Below are 20804 nucleotides of genomic sequence, written 5' to 3'. Positions count from 1 at the left end.
GCACTGGAGGAACTGAAACCAGGGTTGGAAGTGGCCCAGGGAGCAGGCATAGGGGCTCCTGCCCCCTGGCCATACAACTGAATCATAGAATATCAGAGTTGGAAGGGACCTCAGGAGGTCACCTAATCCAACCCCCTGCTCAAAGCAGGGCCAAGCCTCAATTTTTGCCCCAGATCCCTAAATGGCCCTCTCAAGGACTGAACTCATAACCCTGGGTTTAGCAGGCCAATGCTCAAACCACTGAACTATCCCTCCCGCACGTAATGAACTATTAGTCGTAGTGCCCTCGGTCAGAACCCAGTGAAACAGGGAGGGCCTGGGTTCCCTATCCATGGCCATTGACTTTTGCTACTAGGCGACATAGCCACTGACTCTCGTCACAGGGAGGTGTTGCCTGGTTTGGACTTCAACCTCCTGACACTTCCTCAGATGCATCTTTGTGTGATGCAGGTTGGCAAAAGTTTATGGGGATATTTTTCATTTCTCCAGTGATAATGTCAGCAGAAAGTTGAGATTTACTCCAGCAAGCTGTCTCCTCATTTAAGAAAAGAGTTTGTAACTTTGGCAATTAGTCTGTCCAGGTGCAAAGAGGTATTTTGGAGGCCTTATCGAGAGGCAGTCTTCTTACAACAGATGTTGTTTAAAAAAAATAAATGCATGCAGAACAATTGTGCCCACAGCTACATACTTTCAGCCCCCACTGAAGTCAAGGGGAGTAACGTGCATTTACTTCATGTAACATTTGGCCAATAGTACATAAAAGTGAGAAGAATGAATTGAAAATATAATCAGGGTTGTAAATATCAGCATCGTCAGCTGACCAATTGCTTTAGGAAGCAACAGAGCTGAATCTGAAAGCCTTTAGAATCAGGGCAATCACAGGAATTCTGCCAGAACATTAGCTCTAGTGGTAATAGCAGGTGCGGATGTCGTGACTTGCCAACTTAGAGGAACAGAAACTGCTTTATATTCTTGCCCCAGTTATATTAGTCAAGATGTACTTAAGCTCTTTAATTTTACAGGCCAAGTGTGTCCTTAAAAAATTTATTTCTGTGCAGAAATCTCCAACATATTCATCACTTTTTGTACCTCCTTTTTGGCCACAGTTTGCCAAGCACTGAATCATAGTCCCATATTCTAGTCTTTCCATTGCTGCACAGCAATTACACAATCCATGAGGAAATTATTTGTTGTTTAATCAGCAGGGGAACCAGCCGTTCATGAGACACTGAAGCAGCAGCCTGGGCAAAAAGAGGATGATGTAGGTGAGGGATGAGAGAATCTGATCCAGTTAAATGTTGATGTATACTTTGTGACAAAGTTCCTCTTCTACCTTGGGTCTTGCGCTTACTGGCGGATTTCCTCGCCTTGGAGATTCACGGCAGCCCTCAGTTTGGCTGTTTTCATGAACCCACAGTCCAGGTCAACTTCTCCTGTGTCTGACCAGGAGTTGGGAAGTTTGGGGGGAAACCGGACCCACCCTCTACTTCGGGTTCCAGCCCAGGGCCCTGTGGAATGCAGCTGTCTAGAGTTCTTCCTGGAACAGCTGTATGACAGCTACAACTCCCTGGGCTATTTCCCCATGGCCTCCTCCCAACACCTCCTTTATCCTCACCACAGGACCTTCCTCCTGGTGTCTGATAATGCTTGTACTCTTCAGTCCTCCAACAGTATGCATTCTCACTCTCAGCTCCTAGTGCCTCTTGCTCCCAGCTCCTCTCACACGCACCACAAACTGAAGTGAGCTCCTTTTTAAACCCAGGTGCCCTGATTAGCCTGCCTTAATTGATTCTAGAAGCTTCTTGATTGGCTGCAGGTGTTCTAATCAGCCTGTCCGTCTTAATTGTTTCCAGAAGTTTCCTGATTGTTCTGGAACCTTCCCTGTTACCTTACCCAGGGAAAAGGGACCTACTTAGCCTGGGGCTGATATATCTGCCTTCTGTTACTCTCCTATAGCCATCTGGCCCGACCCTGTCATAGCACTTGCATCTCTCTCTTTGTAGTTAATAAACATGTTTCACTGTTTTATCTAAAAAAAAAAAAAAAAAAAAAAAAAAAAAAAAAAAAAAAAAAAAAAAAAAAAACCTTCCCTGTTACCTTACCCAGGGAAAAGGGACCTACTTAACCTGTGGCTAACATATTTGCTTTCTATCACTCTCCTGTAGCCATCTGGCCAGACCCTGTCATAACTTACACGACTGAAACTTTGGAAATCATCATGGAAAGCCATTCATTTTTTATTTTATTTTTTTGCACTTCGTTATTACAATTTTTACTTTTTAAAAAGGGTTTCTCTCCCTTTCCTATTAGAGATGGACCAAACCCCTTACACTTTTATCTGACAGGTTTCAGAGTAGCAGCCGTGTTAGTCTGTATTCGCAAAAAGAAAAGGAGTACCAGTGGCACCTTAGAGACTAACAAATGTATCTGAACATAAGCTTTCATGAGCTACAGCTCACTTCATCAGATGCATTCAGTGGAAAATACAGTGAGGAGATTTATATACACACACACAACATGAAAAAATGGGTGTTAGCATACACATTGTAAGGAGAGTGATCACTTAAGATGAGCTATTACCAGCAGGAAAGCGGGGTGGGGGGAACCTTTTGTAGTGATAATCAAGGTGGGCCATTGCCAGCAGTTAACAGGAACGTCTGAGGAGCAGTGGAGGGGTGGGGGAGGAAATAAACATGGGGAAATAGTTTTACTTTGTGTAATGACACATCCACTCCCAGTCTCTATTCAAGCCTAAGTTAATTGTATCCAGTTTGCAAATTAATTCCAATTCAGCAGTCTCTCGTTGGAATCTGTTTTTGAAGTCTTTTTATTGTAATATTGCCACTTTTAGGTCTGTAATCGAGTGACCAAAGGGATTGAAGTGTTCTCCATCTGGTTTTTGAATGCTATAATTCTTGACGTCTGATTTGTGTCCATTTATTCTTTTACATAGAGACTGTCCGGTTTGACCAATGTACATGGCATTGCTGGCACATGATGGCATATATCACATTGGTAGATGTGCAGGTGAACGAGCCTCTGATAGTCTGGCTGATGTGATTAGGCCCTATGATGGTGTCCCCTGAATAGATATGTGGACACAGCTGGCAACAGCTTTGTTGCAAGGATAGGTTCCTGGGCTAGTGGTTCTGTTGTGTGGTATGTAGTTGCTGGTGAGTATTTGCTTCGGGTTGGGGGGCTGTCTGTAGGCAAGGACTGGCCTGTCTCCCAAGATTTGTGAGAGTGATGGGTCGTCCTTCAGGATAGGTTGTAGATCCTTGATGATGCGTTGGAGAGGTTTTAGTTGGGGGCTGAAGGTGATGGCTAGTGGCTTTCTGTTATTATCTTTGTTGGGCCTGTCCTGTAGTAGGTGACTTCTGGGTACTCTTCTGGCTCTGTCAATTTGCTTCTTCACTTCAGCAGGTGGGTATTGTAGTTGTAAGAATGCTGGATAGAGATCTTGTAGGTGTTTGTCTCTGTCTGAGGGGTTGGAGCAAATGCAGTTGTATCGCAGAGCGTGGCTGTAGATGATGGATTGTGTGGTGTGGTCTGGGTGAAAGCTGGAGGAATAGCGGTCAGTAGGTTTCCGGTATAGGGTGGTGTTTATGTGACCATCGCTTATTAGCACTGTAGTGTCCAGGACGTGGACTTTTATCTGAGACTCCAGAATTTTGCAGATTTGGAATAAATAGAACCTGGATCTAAAAACCAACCCCAGTTGAGGTTTTGCATAATGAAAAAGTCCTAATTTGTCCATTACAGAGATAGAATGCTACCAAAAATGTTTTTCCCCTGAACTCTCTGATAGTTCTGGTCAAATGGATTCTGGACCCATCCCTCTCCAACGTTGGCTTTAGCAAAGCTAAAGCTGACCAACAAGTTTCTATAAAACATGGCTACCTTGGAACCATCTCTGCCCAGCACGGCAAGACAGTCTTTCCTGTCAAAATATTACAACTTGAATGAAAAAAGGGCCATACTAAAAGATGGCCCCATAATCTTCCCAAAAGTTACCTATATAAAATCAGATTTTAAAAGTTCAAAGAGTGAAAGGAACAAAAATACAATAATCCATGTCTGCTTCTAGAGAACTGTAAAATGCTTTAAAGAAAACAGCTATTAATGCAGTCCAGAAAAGCATAAATGTAAAGAGCAATTCATCCAGCAAGCAGTCTTGAGATGAGGGGACAAGTGTCATGAAATTAAATTCCAAGAGATTTCAGTAGATGCAGATCCCTAAAGTTTGTGGAAAAACTAAAGCATCATAACACATCCTAACACATCCTTAAACTTATTCTACAGAGTTGGCACTAAAACGAGCTCACTGGAATATCACTCTCAGAGCTCTCTGCTAAAATATCAGCCTTAATTGTATCTAAAAGCAGCTGTCACTGAAAAATATGATTTGTCCACATCATCCACCTTAAATTGCACTGAATCTATCACTGAAGTTACAAGATTTTCATTAGTAAAGATCTGCTTAGTGGCTGCTCATCCCTTGTTCTTGGCTGTAGTGAAATGACGAGGCCACAGCAGATCAATATGTTATGCTATCATCAGATGCTGGGTTTTTTTTCCTTCTAGCCAAGGCAACAATTTGTTCCATGTTCCACAAATATAGTCCCCACTCCCATTATTCTTCCCATTGGTGCCAGCAGCTATAGTTCGGAAGTAGAGAATCATCTTCTCCAGACTGTAAGGTTGAAATGGAGATCATTTTCTCTGCAAAGTCCTCAACAAGATCTTTATCAATGGGAAAATTCAGTATCTTGCTACAGCATGATTTGCTTTTGTTTGGTTAACGTATGATTAAAGTTAGTAACATCTCATTGGTGGCTCCTAGGAATTTGAATTCCACATGCATCCAGCCTGTATTCTGCTTGAAATAGAAAGTCCTTTTATTATATCTACTATTACTTTTTATATTATGGTAGTGCCTAGGATCTCCAAATGAGATCATGGCCCCATTGTGCTAGGCACTGTACAGACATGTAGTGAGGGACACTTTCTGACCAAAAAAGTTTACTATCTAAATAGACAAGACTGACAAAGGAGATAAAAAGATGTACAGAGAGGCAAGGGGTCACATTTTTAAAGGTATTTAGGGTCTGAAGATGTAGGTAGGTGCCCAGTGGGATTTTCAAATGTGCATAAGTGCCTAACTCCCTTAGGCATCTAGGTGCTTCTGAAAATCCCACTAGGTAGCTACATCTTCAGACACCTATGTACCTTTAAAAACATGACCTGGAGTGACTGGCTCAAGGTTACTCAGCAGGTCAGTGGAAGCAGGTAGCATTTGTCACAATGAATGGGGGTACAAGGAGTCACTGGACTGAGTGTTCAAATGACACTAGTAAAACTGCATGGGGGCCATTATGAAATTTGCAGGAAGGCTACAAGTGGAAAATAAATTGACACAGGTCCGGAAATTTTCCTATAGCCACAATAAGACAGCAGCAGCGTCATCTGGGATGTGACCATTTCCTTTCATCCTGCAGTTTGGAGGCTAATCTTCTAAAAGTTCTGTTTCCCTACTGGTTGTAATTGCATTGGGATTGTTGGGGCTGTAGTTTATTTTATTTTGGGGGATTGTTTGTTTTAAAAAGGCCGCTTGTTTATTCAGATGCTCAGTCTGTACGGTATCTGCTGAGGTGATGATTATTGTTTGTTTCTGAAAGAGTACACAATGTGTTTGATGCTTTCCAAACTAAAAAGAAGGAACAGTATCAAGGGGATAGGCTAAAGTGCTGGAAGTCAGTACAAATCCCAGCCAAGTTACTGACTCACACTGACTGTATGACCATGAGTAATTCACTTGGCTTCCTTTTGCCTCGATTGGTTTAGCTGGAAAACTGAGTCATGGCTGGACTTCACTGAATCCAGGTGTAATATCTGAGGTGAACTTTCTGGAATAAATTAATTAGTTTGTAGCCCTTAAACTCCCCTTCAACATGATACAGTGCTGACTGCTCCAAGGGAATGGGTGGGATGAGACCGCAAGAGTGACACAAGTCACCCCCTACTGTGGAGCCTGTGCAATTCCCCATTGAATAAATGGGACAGACGTGGGAGTGCTTTGTTTGTTTTGGTGGCTGGCCCTCCGCTTGTATTTGTCCATAATACAGAACACATGATTGGTGCCCGGACAAGTAAAAGTGCGTTATAAGAGTAAAAAACATCCTGAGACTTTGGTGCACCACAGTCATTAATTGTTCATTTGTGGCCAAAGAGTTCAAAAAGGAAATAAAAAGCATGACCGCCTCCAGACTATATAGTGAGAACATAGCCAATCCTAAGGGGAGTCCTCAGACAGGAGTTGTGATTCTCCTAGAACAAATGAAGACTGATTATTCTCTCACTGATGCTGCTGTAAATCACAAGTAACTCCAGTGTAATCCAAGCAGTTATGCTGGTGTCAAACTGGTATAAGTGAGAGGAGAATCAGGCCCATAGTTTTCGGTTAAGCACCTAAACGCTTTCTGCACAATGTGGTCTTGAGTAAATGATAGTCAATATAATTACTATCATTACAAGCTAATACAGTGAATATACATGGGCTCAGTGGTCAAAATTTTTGCAGGTGGCACCCCTCACCCCAAGATAGCTTCCAAATCCATATTTAGGTACTTAAATATAAGCTGTCTGATTTTCAGAAATGCTGTGTACTGTAAATCCAACTGCAGTCAATGACACTTGCAGATTCTCAGCTATCTAGCTCAAAGTACATTGTGATATTATGCATCTAACTATATATAAAGCAGAAGTCTTGCTCAGTAGAAATGTGATTGACTAGAAGGGGAAATGGTAACATTGTACTACATACAGGAGTTTCTGAATGAAACAATAATGGACCAAGTGCTGTCTGTGGAGGAAACCTCACATACCACAGGGTCTGTGTATGCAGAGATTCCACCAAACTGTTCCACTGGGTGGAAATTTGCCCTCCTTCAGCAGAAGTGGGAAGAAGTTTGACACCTGCCCTATACCCCCAACCTGTGGATTTTCTGAGAGCCCTGCAGACCTCAGGCTATAATATCTGCACAGGCCAGGAGCAACCATTCAGAGCCTCAAGGCCTCCACAGTTTTTCCTGATAACTGAAAGCCTCTCCAACCACCATGATGACTTTCGAGATACAGAAAGAAAGTTACTCTTGGTTCATCTAGGGTTATATGGATGGATTCCTATTCCAAAATCTGCCTGGATCCAAGGGACCCCTGTCACTGAGACCACCAGCCCAAAGATACCATGCAGAAAGGATTCTGCACTGCCTGAAGAGGTGAAGGAAATATGCAGCTAGTAGCATGTGATCTAATGCTCCTGCACAGTAAGCCCACATATGAACACAATCCTGAAACCAGGTGTTTAAAATATCATTATATTTCATTGACTGACTTAACTACCCTCTCTGTTATGTCCAGTCATTTCTTTGCTCCTTTCTCATACCCTTAACTCTGCCCCATTGGTCACCCTGTTCCTGAGTTTTGAAAAACTTCTCTTCCCATCCCCTAATGATCTCTCACCTCCAATACTTTTTTTTTCTTCCTTGCTTCCTATCACTGATAAATGATAACCCTATCGTGGGTGCCACATTCTTTAAGTGTTTTTGTGTGTAAATTCAATTTATATCATAAGTTGTTTGAAGCAGGGGCCAAATTAATCTTCAGGTAGTATATATGGGAAGAGCCTGAGCATGTAGAAACAACATCAGGAAAGCCAAGACAAAGAATGAGTTACAGCTGGCAAAAAATGTGAGAGACCACATTAAGACGTTCTTCAAATATGTCAGGCAAAAAAAAAAAAAGATGAAGGACAGTGTTGGCCCACTGCCTAATGGAGAAAGTGAGCTGGTAATGGAAGATGACAGCAAGGCAGAGCTGCTCAATATCTACTTTGCTTCAGTCTTCTCAGAAAAAATAACATATGACCAGCTAACTAGCAAATTTACCATACACAATAAAGGGGAAGGGATACAGATCAGGATAAGTAATAACAACGCTTCCTCAGCTCTTGTCCCCTAAAGCCCCTACTCTACTTGCGCTATATTGATGACATCTTCATCATCTGGACCCATGGAAAAGAAGCCCTTGAGGAATTCCACCATGATTTCAACAATTTCCATCCCACCATCAACCTCAGCCTGGTCCAGTCCACACAAGAGATCCACTTCCTGGACACTACAGTGCTAATAAACAATGGTCACATAAACACCACCCTATACCGGAAACCTACAGATCGCTATTCCTACCTACATGCCTCCAGCTTTCACCCTGACCACACCATCGTCTACAGCTAAGCTCTGCGATACAACCGCATTTGCTCCAACCCCTCAGACAGAGACAAACACCTACAAGATCTCTATCAAGCATTCTTACAACTACAATACCCACCTGCGGAAGTGAAGAAACAGATTGATAGAGCCAGAAGAGTTCCCAGAAGTCACCTACTACAGGACAGGCCTAACAAAGAAAATAACAGAACGCCACTAGCCGTCACCTTCAGCCCCCAACTAAAACCCCTCCAACGCATTATTAAGGATCTACAACCTATCCTGAAGGATGACCCAACACTCTCACAAATCTTGGGAGACAGGCCAGTCCTTGCCTACAGACAGCCCCCCAACCTGAAGCAAATACTCACCAACAACCACATACCACACAACAGAACCACTAGCCCAGGAACCTATCCTTGCAACAAAGCCCGTTGCCAACTGTGCCCACATATCTATTCAGGGGACACCATCACAGGGCCTAATAACATCAGCCACACTATCAGAGGCTCGTTCACCTGCACATCCACCAATGTGATATATGCCATCATGTGCCAGCAATGCCCCTCTGCCATTTACATTGGTCAAACTGGACAGTCTCTACGTAAAAGAATAAATGGACACAAATCAGATGTCAAGAATTATAACATTCATAAACCAGTCGGAGAACACTTCAATCTCTCTGGTCACGCAATCACCGACATGAAGGTCACCATCTTACAACAACGAGAAATTGCTGAATTGGAATTCATTTGCAAATTGGATACTATTAATTTAGGCTTAAATAGAGACTGGGAGTGGCTAAGTCATTATGTAAGGTAGCCTATTTCCCCTTGCTTTTTCCTACCCCCCCTCCCCACAGACGTTCTGGTTAAACTTGGATTTAAACTTGGAGAGTGGTCAGTTTGGATGAGCTATTGCCAGCAGGAGAGTGAGTTTATGTGTGTGTTCCTCGGCGGGTGGGGGGGGGTGAGAAAGCCTGGATCTGTGCTGGAAATGACCCACCTTGATTACCATGCACATTGTAGGGAGAGTGGTCACTTTGGATGAGCTATTACCAGCAGGAGAGTGAGTTTGTGTGTGTATGGAGGTGGTGGGGGTGAGAAAACCTGGATCTATGCTGGAAATGGCCCACCTTGATTATCATGCACACTGTAGGGAGAGTGGTCACTTTGGATAAGCTATTACCAGCAGGAGAGTGAGTTTGTGTGTGTGGTTTTTTGGAGGGGGGTGAGGGAGTGAGAGAACCTGGATTTGTGCTGGAAATGACCCACCTTGATGATCATACACATTGTGAAGAGAGTGGTCACTTTGGATGGGCTATTACCAGCAGGAGAGTGAGTTTGTGGGGGGGGGGGAGGGTGAGAAAACCTGGATTTGTGCTGGAAATGGCCCAACTTGATGATCACTTTAGATAAGCTATTACCAGCAGGACAGTCGGGTGGGAGGGGGTATTGTTTCATGGTCTCTGTGTGTATATAATGTCTACTGCAGTTTCCATGGTATGCATCCGATGAAGTGAGCTGTAGCTCACGAAAGCTCATGCTCAAATAAATTGGTTAGTCTCTAAGGTGCCACAAGTACTCCTTTTCTTTTTGCAAACGTATCAGAGATCTTCTGACTAATTTGAATGAATTCAGATCAGCTGGGCCAGATGCTATTCACCCAAGGGTACTGAAGAAATTAGGTAAAGAAATCTCAGAGCCATTGGCAATAATATTTACAAAGTCCTGGATGACAGGAGAGGTCCTGCAAGACTGGAGAAGGGCTAACGTAGTACCCATCTTTAAAAGCGAGGAAAAGGAGGAACCAAGAAACTGCAGCCTCGTGAGCCTGACTTTGATACCCGGGAAGCTATTAGAGCAATAGATAAAACATTCAATTTGCAAATACCTGGAGGATGAAGGGGTGATCACTACCAGCCAGCATGGATTTACTAAGAACCAATCATGCCAAACCAGCTTGATTTCCTTCTTTGACAGAGTAACTGGTTTGGTGGATGGGGGAATGTTGTAGACGTAATATACTTGGACTTTAGCAAAGCTTCTGACACAGTCCCACATAACATTCTCATATGTAAGCTGGAGAAATGTGGGTTCAGTAGAACTACCATTAAGTCGATACATAATTGGTTAAACAACTGCAAACAAAGGGTAGCTAGTACTGGAATGACGTCAGATTGAAGGAGGTCTGGAGGTCAAGTGGGGTTCCACAAGAATCCGTTCTGGGTCCAGAGTTATTTAACATCTTTATTAATGACCTGGATGTAGGTATAGACACCATGCTGCTCAAATTTCCAGATGACACAAAGCTGGAACACTTTGGAGGATAGAGCTAAAATTCAAAGGGATCTCGATAAGTTGGAGAACTGGGCTGTAGACAACAAAATGAAATTCAACAAAGACAACTGTAAAATGCAACATTTAGGGAAGGAAAACCAAATGCATAAAATACAAGAACTCAAGGTCATACTCTGCAAACAATTAGTGCTCTATGCCCAGACTTCGACAAGTAATTCATTCTACAAATGGATGCATCAGAGGCAGGACTAGGGACGGTCCTTTCCCAAGGGGTATATGGAAAAGAATACCCAGAGTCCAGTTAACTTCTCTGGGTTCAGCTGTAGTGGAGGGTGTTGTGTTTGGGCCCAAAGATGGCCCTTCTCTGGAGTCCTCTGTCCCACCAGCATCAGTTCCAGTATCGATGACCTCTGTTATGCCTACAGAGGGCGTTCCCCCTCTCACCTCCCTTCACTCCTTCCTTTCTATCCATTTTTCTTTTGGGGATTTTCTCCTCTTAGGCCAGGAGGTAAAAAGATCAGGGTCCTTAAAAGAGAACAAGAACCCTAACATCTCTTCTGGGGTGCCTTCCTCTGGCTTCTGTGTTAAGAGAAGCCTCTGCAAGAGCTCAGGAAAATATGGCAGGTCTTGGCCTAATATCACTGGATAAAAGGGGTCCAGAGATATGCATATTCTCACCCAATCTTCGTTCCCATCAACTGTCAGTCTTATTGTCATTATGGGATATCGTAAATATCCCCATGGATGACACTTGATAGAGGTTTCCCCTTTTTCAGGTTTCCCAGCCACTTCAGCTATCCATTTCTGGACAAAAGTCTGATCACATCCTGAGTCCACAAGGGCTACTGTCTTTTGGACCTCCACTTTGATTGGGATGGTGAGTTTCTCTGGGCTTTTTTTCCATGCCCTATTGTATCCGGTCCAGACCTGTCCCAAGTCACACTTTGGGTAGGGGCAATCTCAAAGTCTATGCCCCTATTCCCCACAGGAGCAACAGGCTATTGTATCTGTCCCTTCTCTTCTGGTGGCTGGGTCACCCTCCTTCTGTGTCCCACTGGGCCCTTGTTCCTGCATAGGCATGGGATGAGGAGCTTCTTAAAGGTGCAGGCCTACCATTGCAGGGAAATCTTACACACAGACCTTGAGGAGTTCACCTGCCCCTCACCCTGTCCAATATGGCTGCCTTTACTTGGTTGTAGTCCTGGGCTACTGCATCATCAAGCCCCCAGTATGTTGCCAGGCCCTCCCCAATGAGGAGTGGTGCACGTCGAATCACTCTCTGGCTAGGATCAGAATCAGAGGCCAGTGGGAAGCTGTGGCTACCCTCTCAAAGGCTACCAGGAATGATTCTGGATCACCACCTGTTGTCATCTTGGAGTGTCAGGATCGGCGTGGTCCCCTGAATTAAAGGGGATGCACTCCCCTTCGGGATGGAACTCTGAGGGGGTAGCAGCCAGTAGAAGTGCTGCCACCCGTTGTAACAACTGTTGCTGGTGGGATGTCATCTGTTCAAACAGCTGTTGTTGCCTCTGTTGTTGTTGAGCCTGTGAGTTCACCAGCCATTGCAGAACCTGATTCACCTCCATATTTCCCTTACATATGTATATATAGAAAAAGGAGGGAAGTTTTTCTCTTTTTTTTTTTTTTCCCCTTTTTCTCTTTTCTGCAGGGATGGTTAGCTGCCACCCCTCTTCTGGTACCACATTGTCTCAGCCTCTGTCAAGGTTCCTTCCCCACTCTGAACTCTAGGGTACAGATGTGGGGACCTGCATGAAAGACCCCCTAAGCTTATTCTTACCAGCTTAGGTTAAACGCTGCAACCACCAAAGTGTTACACAAAGAACAGGGGAAGTGCCCAATTAGAAACGTCTCCCCCCAAAAATATCCCCCCCAAGCACTACAGCCCCTTTCCTGGGGAAGGCTTGATAAAAATCCTCACCAATTTGTAAAGGTGAACACAGACCCAAATCCTTGGATCTTAAGAACAATGAAAAAGCAATCAGGTTCTTAAAATAGAGTTTTAATTAAAGAAAAAGTAAAAGAATCACCTCTGTAAAATCAGGATGGTAAATACCTTACAGGGTAATCAGATTCAAAACATAGAGAATTCCTCTAGGCAAAACCTTAAGTTACAAAAAGACACAAAAACAGGAATATACATTCCATTCAGCACAACTTATTTTATCAGCCATTTAAACAAAACAGAATCTAACGCATATCTAACTAGATTGCTTACTGACTCTTTACAGGAGTTCTGACTGCATTCCTGCTCTGGTCCCAGCAAAAGCATCACACAGACAGAGAGAGCCTTTGTTTCTCTCCCCTCACCCCAAGCTTTGAAAATATCTTGTCTCCTCATTGGTCATTTTGGTCAGGTGCCAGCAAGGTTATCTTAGCTTCTTAACCCTTTACAGGTGAAAGGATTTTCCTCTGGCCAGGAGGGACTGAAAGGTGTTTACCCTTCCCTTTATATTTATGACAGCCTCTTAGGGTGGCCTCTTGAGGGGCCTCTTCTCCACCAGACCAGCCCCCCTTAGTTTGCTGCCAGTGAGGTTGGTGTTTGGACCTCACCCTCCTTAAAGCCTGTCACTTACTAGACTTGTCATCTCTGCCAGTCTCCTGGCTACTTTCTTGGAGGCAGCCTGGTGCAGCGCTGTCACCACCTTGCTACCCCAGGCCTTTCTGCCTCCCCTTCTTTCTCTGCCCTCCTCCCATTCGAGCAGGCCCTATTGGTTGCAGCTGTGGGTGCCTGCCTCCATGATTGGCAGCTCTGGCATGTGTGAGGGGCTGTGATCAAGCTGCCTGCATGTAAACATGAGGGACTCTCCTCCCCCCTTTATGTTCAATAGGGGGATTGTAGACCCCATTACACAGCTACAGCCCCCTCCGCAGCCACCAAAGAAGTCATGGAGGTTTGTTAAAGTCACAGAATCTGTGACCTCCATGACTAAATTATATCCTTAATCATGAATATCTATTGTGCTCTTTATGAAGTATAACTACTAAACAGTCATTTATCATTTCCGAAGTCTCTGAAGCAGAGACCAGCCTGAATTGGAAAATTCAGACATTTGTTCCTGGCTGGATTTCAAACTCCTAGAGTTTGTGAGTGCACAAATTCAGGTTCCCATTCAGCCCATTAAAGGGTGAGGTCCTTCTCAAAGATGGGCTCAGTTACAGATTCTAGAACAACCATCTCCTCCCCACTGTCTCCCTTAGAAAACATGTTGGAAAGGAGTTTGATCTGAGTTTTCAGTTTGGCGGCATCTCTACTTTTGAAGTGCAGGATAGGTTCAAGGTGGGATCTGCCAAACCAGTAATATAAAGCAGGAGGCCCACATACCTGGGATCTGAAGTAACTAGCCCAGATTCTGATTTTTAAACTAATGTGTTCATCTTGAGCCAATTTTATGATTTGTCAGGATCACAGTGGAGACCAAAATGAACACCAAAAAATGTTTCCCTGGCCTATATATAATGGTGCCACTTGCATAGCCAAGAAACTGTTACAGTTTTTAAAAAATCAATAGCATTGCTTTTGTTACAAAACAAATAAGTAAAATAACAGGCCAACAACTGAACCTTGGGGATTCCAGCAGAGAGAAGTTTCAGTTCACTGCTCTTTACAAAGGGTTTATTTGACAGCAATTTGATAAATAATCTCTCAGCAACAGTCCTGTACTTATTATTTTCTCACTAAAATATTATGCTCAAATGCACTGAGAGCTTTGCTTAGGTCAATAAAATAGCTCCAAGTAAGCCTCTATTATCCAAAGATAACAAAATGTCGTTAGTGACCTTAACAATGCAGTAGCTGACATTGTACTAGCTCCTAAAAGCAGACTTGTTTGACACTGAAGTGCTATTAACTTCCAAAAGATTTACAGCATTCTACAGTATTGAAATTAGATGATGATTTTTCAGTTCCAAACAGATCTGATTTTAATTGTCAAATTCGGCCCTGAAATATACACAAGGCTCTCAGTGATTTCCCAGGGAGCATTAGAACTTTGTCCTAACAGTGGATGTGCTCAGTTTTCTCGCTCAAATCCCCATTTTTTCAGAAATGATTGAAGAAATAAACAGGTTTAGACATATTTAAAGGCTTTCAATTAGAGGCTGCACAGTAAAATTTATTCTTCCCCCAGCCCCTGCAAAAAGGAAAGGCCAAAATAAAAATTGGTTTCTATGAATGAGTAGAAAAATCAGTCAGTGAATCTTGGCTGTAGCCAATGAATTATAATTCATTATAATTATGATCCAAAAGGAACTTGAGAGAAACAAAATGTTCGTTCAAAGACAGGGGATTGAAAAAATACCAGTTGGAGCACCATTATGTTTAAGAATCTCATTCTGCCTTGACTGATGTGCACTATCCATAGACAGCTCTGCTGTCTACTACTTGTATTGCTGACCTGTACACAGTCCTGATTCTGCTGCCTTTACTCCTGGGAGCATCTTGGAGCACAAAAGAGAAAATGTATAAAGTAATTAGTATGAGGCTATCTATCTATCTGTCTGGAAGGATGTGTATGGGAAAAAAGGAGGAGGGGTTGCACTGTACGTCAAGAATGCATACGCTTGCTCAGAGGTCCAAGAGGAAGTGAGCAACAGACATACTGAGAGTCTCTGGGTGGGGATGAAAAGGTGAAAGAATAAAATTGATGTTATGGTGGGAGTCTATTATAGACCACCAAGAGGAAGTGAATGAGGCATTCTACAAGCAGGTAACAATATTAGCTACCATACATGAGCTAGTATTAATGGGAGATTTTAACTTCCCTGATATCTGTTGGAAGACTATTACAGCAAAACATAATCTGTCCTGCAAATTCTTAGGATATGTAGGGGACAACTTTCTCATTCATGAAGTTGAGGAAACAAGTAGGGGGACCATTCACTTTGGATCTGGTGTTGACCAACAGGGACGAATTAGTTGTGAACATGGAGGTGGCCAGGAACTTGGGAGGAAGTGGTTATGATCTGATAGAATTCAAAATCCTAAGGAGAGGAAGACACAAGAACAGCAAAACAAGAACACTGCACTTCAGAAAGGCAGATTTCAGCCAAGTTGGGGAAATAGTAGGTAAGGACCCATGAAAAGACCAATTAGGAAGAAAAGAAGTTGAAGGGGGCTGGCAGTTCCTAAAAGATGTAATACCAGAGGCTCATTATCAAGCTATTCCGACACAGAGGGAAGATAAGAAGAGCCACAGGAGGCCAATGTGGCTGCTATCTAAAAGCCAAAGGGGATACATATGGGGAATGGAAGGAGGGGCATGTCACCAAGGAAGTATAAATGGGAATAGCATGAATTTGTAGGATAAAATCAGGAAAGCCAAGGCACAGAATGAATTACAGCTGGCAAGGAAGGTTAGCCACAACAAAAAGGGGTTCTACAACTATGTCAAACAAAAAAGAAAGATAAGGAATGGCATGGGTCCGCTGCTCAGTGGAGAAGGTGAGCTGGTAATGGAAGATGACAGGAAGGCAGAGCTGCTCAATGTCTACTTTTCTTCAGTTTTCTTACAAAAAAATAACATGCGACCGGATGACTAGCGAAGTTACTACACACAATAAAGGGGAGGGGACGCAGATCAGGATAAGTAACAAACACATCAGATATTCTGACTAATTTGAATGAATTCAAGTCAGTGGGGTCTGATGCTGTTCAGCCCAGGGTGCCGAAGGAATTAGCTGAAGAAATCTCGGCACCACTGGCAATAATATTTACAAAGTCATGGATGACAGGAGAGGTCCCGGAAGACTGGAGAAGGGCTAACATAGTGCCCATCTTTAAAAAGCGGGGAAAGGAGGAACCAGGAAACTGCGGACTTGTGAGCCTGACTTTGATACCTGGGAAGATATGAGAGCAATAGATAAAACATTCAATTTGCAAATACCTGGAGGATGAAGGGGTGATCACTACCAGCCAGCATGGATTTACGAAGAACAAATCATGCCAAACCAGCTTGATTTCCTTGTTTGACAGAGTAACTGGTTTGGTGGATGGGGGAATGTTGTAGACATAATATACTTGGACTTTAGCAAGGCTTTTGACACAGTCCCACATAACATTCTGATATGTAAGCTGGAGAAATGTGGGCTCAGTAGAACTACCATTAAGTGGATACATAATTGGTTAAAGAACTGCAAACAAAGAGTAGTTATTAATGGAATGATGTCAGATTGGAAGGAGGTCTCAAGCAGGGTTCCACAGGAATCCATTCTGGGTCTGGTGTTATTTAACATCTTTATTAATGACCTGGGTGTAGGTATAGACACCATGCTGCTCAAATTTCCACATGACACAAAACTGGGGGGGGTTGCAAACACTTTGGAAGACAGAGTTAAAATGCAAAAGGATCTTGATAAATAGGAGAACTGGGCTATAGACAACAAAATGAAATTCAACAAAGCCAAAGGTAAGGTTCTACACTTAGGAAAAAAAGACCAAATGCACAAATACAGATTGGGGGATAAGTGGCTTGGCAGCAGCACTTCTGAGAAGGATCTGGGAGTTGTGGTAGATCACAACCTCAACATGAGTCAACAATGCAATGCTGTTGCAAAAAAAGCAAATGCAATTTTGGGTTGCATTAACAGAAGCATAGCATTCAAGTCAAGGGTGGCGATAGTACTTCTCTGCTCAGCACTAGTTAGGCCTCAGCTGGAGTATTGTGTCCAATTTTGGTCACCAGCATCTAGAAAGGGTGTAGAGAAAGTGGAAAGGATCCAGAAGCAAGCAACAAAGATGATCAAAGGGATGGAATGCAAGCCATATGAGCAATGGCTGAAGGCACTGGGTATATTTAGTTTGGAAATAAAGAGATTAAGGGGGGACATGATAGCAGTCTTCAAATATTTGAAAGGCTGCCATAAAAAGACATAAAAAAGTTGTTGTCTCTTGCCACAGAGGGCAGGACAAGAGGCGATGGGTCCAAACTACAGCATAGCAGATTTTGATTAAATCTCAGGAAAAACTTTCTAACTCTAAGAATAGTAGGACGATGGAACAGACTGCCTAGGGAGGTCATGGAAGCTTCTTCACTGGAGGTTTTCAAAAAGAGGCTGGATAGCCATCTGTTTTGGATGGTTTAGACACAACAAATCCTGCATTTTAGGAGGGTTAGACCCTTGTGGTCCCTTTTAACCCTGTGGTTCTATGATTCTATGTCTTAGGTTTTATACTACTGCCTGTCACTGTAGAATTTGAGTGCATTCCATGCAGCTGTAAGCAGAGTCAGGATGAGCTCTACCCTGACATCTGGTGGTGAATTGTGGCGAGTTGTGAAAAAGAACTTCAGGGGTGATCTTGTTTACATAGGCACATCCCCTCCGCCGAGCATGAGTCCACAGCAGCCCAAATGGTCACTTTGGCTGCTGTGGGATCCCCAATTTCTCTGTTACTGGGGCAGGAAGAATAAAGTGTTGTTACCGTGATTATATGAATCAAGGACAGTGGAACTGTTTTATAACAGAAGGACTTGCCATCAGCTAAATAGCACTTGCTAGACAAGGGACATGGGTTCCACAACCCAGTGAATTGAGAGAGGTTGGGTGGGCATTTGTACTTGGTGGTGTGGGTGACCTCAAAAGGGCCTGAAACACCAATTACACCTCCTTCTATCTCCACTGTAGAATAGCAGAGCTAATTTTGATTCTACTAGGAGTCTAGTTATAGGCTGCTGAGCTGAATTCACTTTGGGCCAATGGTGCACCAGCACTGAGGCTCCCCTACTACAAGCTGAAATCACTGAGTACTGTGTTAAATAGTGGGGGGATGGGGGTGCTGAAGATATATTGCGGAGTGGTGAGCAAAGCAATTTGTGGGCTGGCTGGTGGAGTGGTTTGTGGTGAAGGCTGTAGCAGAACTCTGTGGAGAGGCGGGGCAGTTCGTCTTGGACCATGTAAGGTGCCCCTTAACACACACACTCCCCCATTTCCACCCAGGCTGGGAGGTAAAACTCTGCAGATAAACTTTTGAACTCTGGGGCTGCACTGACCAGGGGCAGAGACTTTTGGGTTGTTGGACTTTTGGGACTTTGGGTTATTTTTGGGTTGCTGGACTCAAGAACCAAAGGGAAAGGACATGGCCCAATTTGCTGTGGTGGGTCTTTGCTCATGGTTTGGTTTATGAACCCTAGCTGTGGTGTTTTCCCAATTTAATGCTGATGTTGTTTACCTCATGTTATTAAAGATTTTTGGCTACACCGAGACTCCGTGCTTATGAGAGGAGAAGAATTGCCTCTTTGAGGCACCCAGGGGTGTGTGTAAGATTTTCCCAGGTCACTGGCTGAGGGCTTGAGTCAGTTTTGCATTGTGTTGTTGAGAGGGAACCCCTAGCCCAGCCCTTGCTGCTATCAACTCGGCGTGGCAGAAAGGTTACATAGGTTTGATAGTGGACTTCATTGACACTCAGGCTCTTCTCCCTTTTGGGGGTAAAGGAAACCCTTTGCCTTGGATATGGTTTTGTTGGGTTGTTTGCTCAAATTAGTAAGTACTGATTGTATTGAATATTTTGTTCATTTGATATCTTTCTCTCCCTTCCACAGGTATACATTATGGGTAAAAAGTCATCCCTACTGCACAAAGCTCACAAGGGAATAGGCGTTTGGGAGCAAGATGAGATACAACTTGGAATAGCAGCTGCTGCTAATCTTGCACCCTCTATGGGTTGTGTGTGTGTGTGTGTGTGTGTTAGGAGCAGAGTAATTACTTCAGTGTAAAACTGTGTTGTAGCAGAGAGGACAATCAGTCCATCTGCATCTCCACCTGCCCTCAAACTTCCTTGATGTGCTGGGATACATGCAGCACTGTGGTGGGGAATACCTCCCAACCCAATCAGGAAAAGGCTGACAAGCTGCTCTGGGCTCAATCAATATTACATAAGCACACTTGCAGAGCCTGTGCCACTTTAAGGAAATGACCATAAAAGGAAGAGTTTGCCCCAGGAAGGGGTGGTGACCAGGAGTAAAGCTGCAGTGTGCCAGAGTTAGCAGACTCTTCCAGTGAAGCTACTGAGATGAAGACCGCTTGTAAATCTCTGCTGCCCACAAGGACTCAGCCCAGGTGCCTGTTGATTGCAGCCAGGTGGGGTTGAAGATAAGTCCTGACCTGGGGTCTCACCGTGCCCTGCACTCTGAAACAAGCCAGACCTCTATAGATTCTCTTGAAACATTCAGACAGAGCGCCCCCATAATTGGAAGGACTTTGAGGGGGAAAGGTCTCTGAAAATGCCCAAATGTGACCTAAAAAGAGCCTACCTTATCATAGGCAAGCACAGAGCAAGCCCTTCCATGTTGCGCAGCAGATGCAGAAACTCCTGTATTGCTGGCACGTCCTTAGAGAGCCTGAACCCTATGCCACCCTCTCTCCCCACCCTCACACAAACATAGGTATGGTGCCCAGTGCTTGGCGTGGGGTCTCTGCATCACGAGTGAATTCCACCCTGTGTTTTCTTTTCCTTTGATAGCATGAAAATAAAATTGAGCTTTTTCTGAAAAACTACACAATCAGCAGCTTTCTTTGCACGCAAAGTATATATAAGGAGATAAATAGCCTAATTTGATCCACCCTTGAGTCAAACCTCATTTAAAGAAAGAGGCCAGGAGGGAAATTCAAGAATTCTTTTCAGCCCAGAAAAGTTATGAGGGTGGTAGTGTATAAATAGATTAGACCATCTGAAAGTTAATGGTCATAGACAGTCAATACTTGCAGGCGGTGTCCGTGACAAAGGGGTATAGCAAATAATGAAATGTTTAATAAAGATTTCAGTCTCCCATAGGATAGAACTAAGTCTACTAATGCTGAACAGATTATTCTGCTAAATAAAGACAAGCTCCAAAGTTACTTAGCAAAATACATTTCTCTGTATGCTTAGTCACCTGAACGACTGTTGCCATAAATACTGAAAAAACCCTGTTTTTAATTGCTATGTATTTCTGATAGAAGGAATAAAAACAGTCCTTAAATACTGCCTCAAACATCGAGCTTTACTGTTTAAACATTAACATTTTGTTTAAATATTAAAAAATGGTAACCGTTGAATTGGCAGGATGTAAACCGGCTTACCACCTCTGACATCTGGCTGTTCACGTCTAATTCACCTTCTGGCAATGCATAACACTTAGAAATGGCTTTTTTTCCTTCCTCTCTTTTGCATAAATGTTATACTTATGAAAGGTACTGGATTGACAGTCCCAGATACTCATATCTCTTTATGCACAGAACAAGT

The 20804-nt window shown here is 43.4% G+C and overlaps 1 long non-coding RNA gene across 1 annotated transcript in view; it reads left to right on the top strand.

Moving 5' to 3' along the window:
- LOC311515198 overlaps nucleotides 1-20028 on the top strand; it is a 47046-nt gene extending 27018 nt beyond the window's left edge. The window contains exon 4 of the long non-coding RNA XR_014710081.1: nucleotides 19123-20028. This is a non-coding gene — a long non-coding RNA (uncharacterized lncRNA). The remainder of the gene's footprint in view (nucleotides 1-19122) is intronic.
- Nucleotides 20029-20804: the final 776 nt, after the last annotated feature.

The sequence above is a fragment of the Lepidochelys olivacea genome, assembly GCF_965140295.1.
Source record: "Lepidochelys olivacea isolate rLepOli2 genome assembly, chromosome: 1".
NCBI classification, from domain to species: domain Eukaryota; kingdom Metazoa; phylum Chordata; order Testudines; family Cheloniidae; genus Lepidochelys; species Lepidochelys olivacea.
Note: the sequence above shows the minus strand (reverse complement) of the source record. Positions and strands in the feature narration are given on the sequence as shown.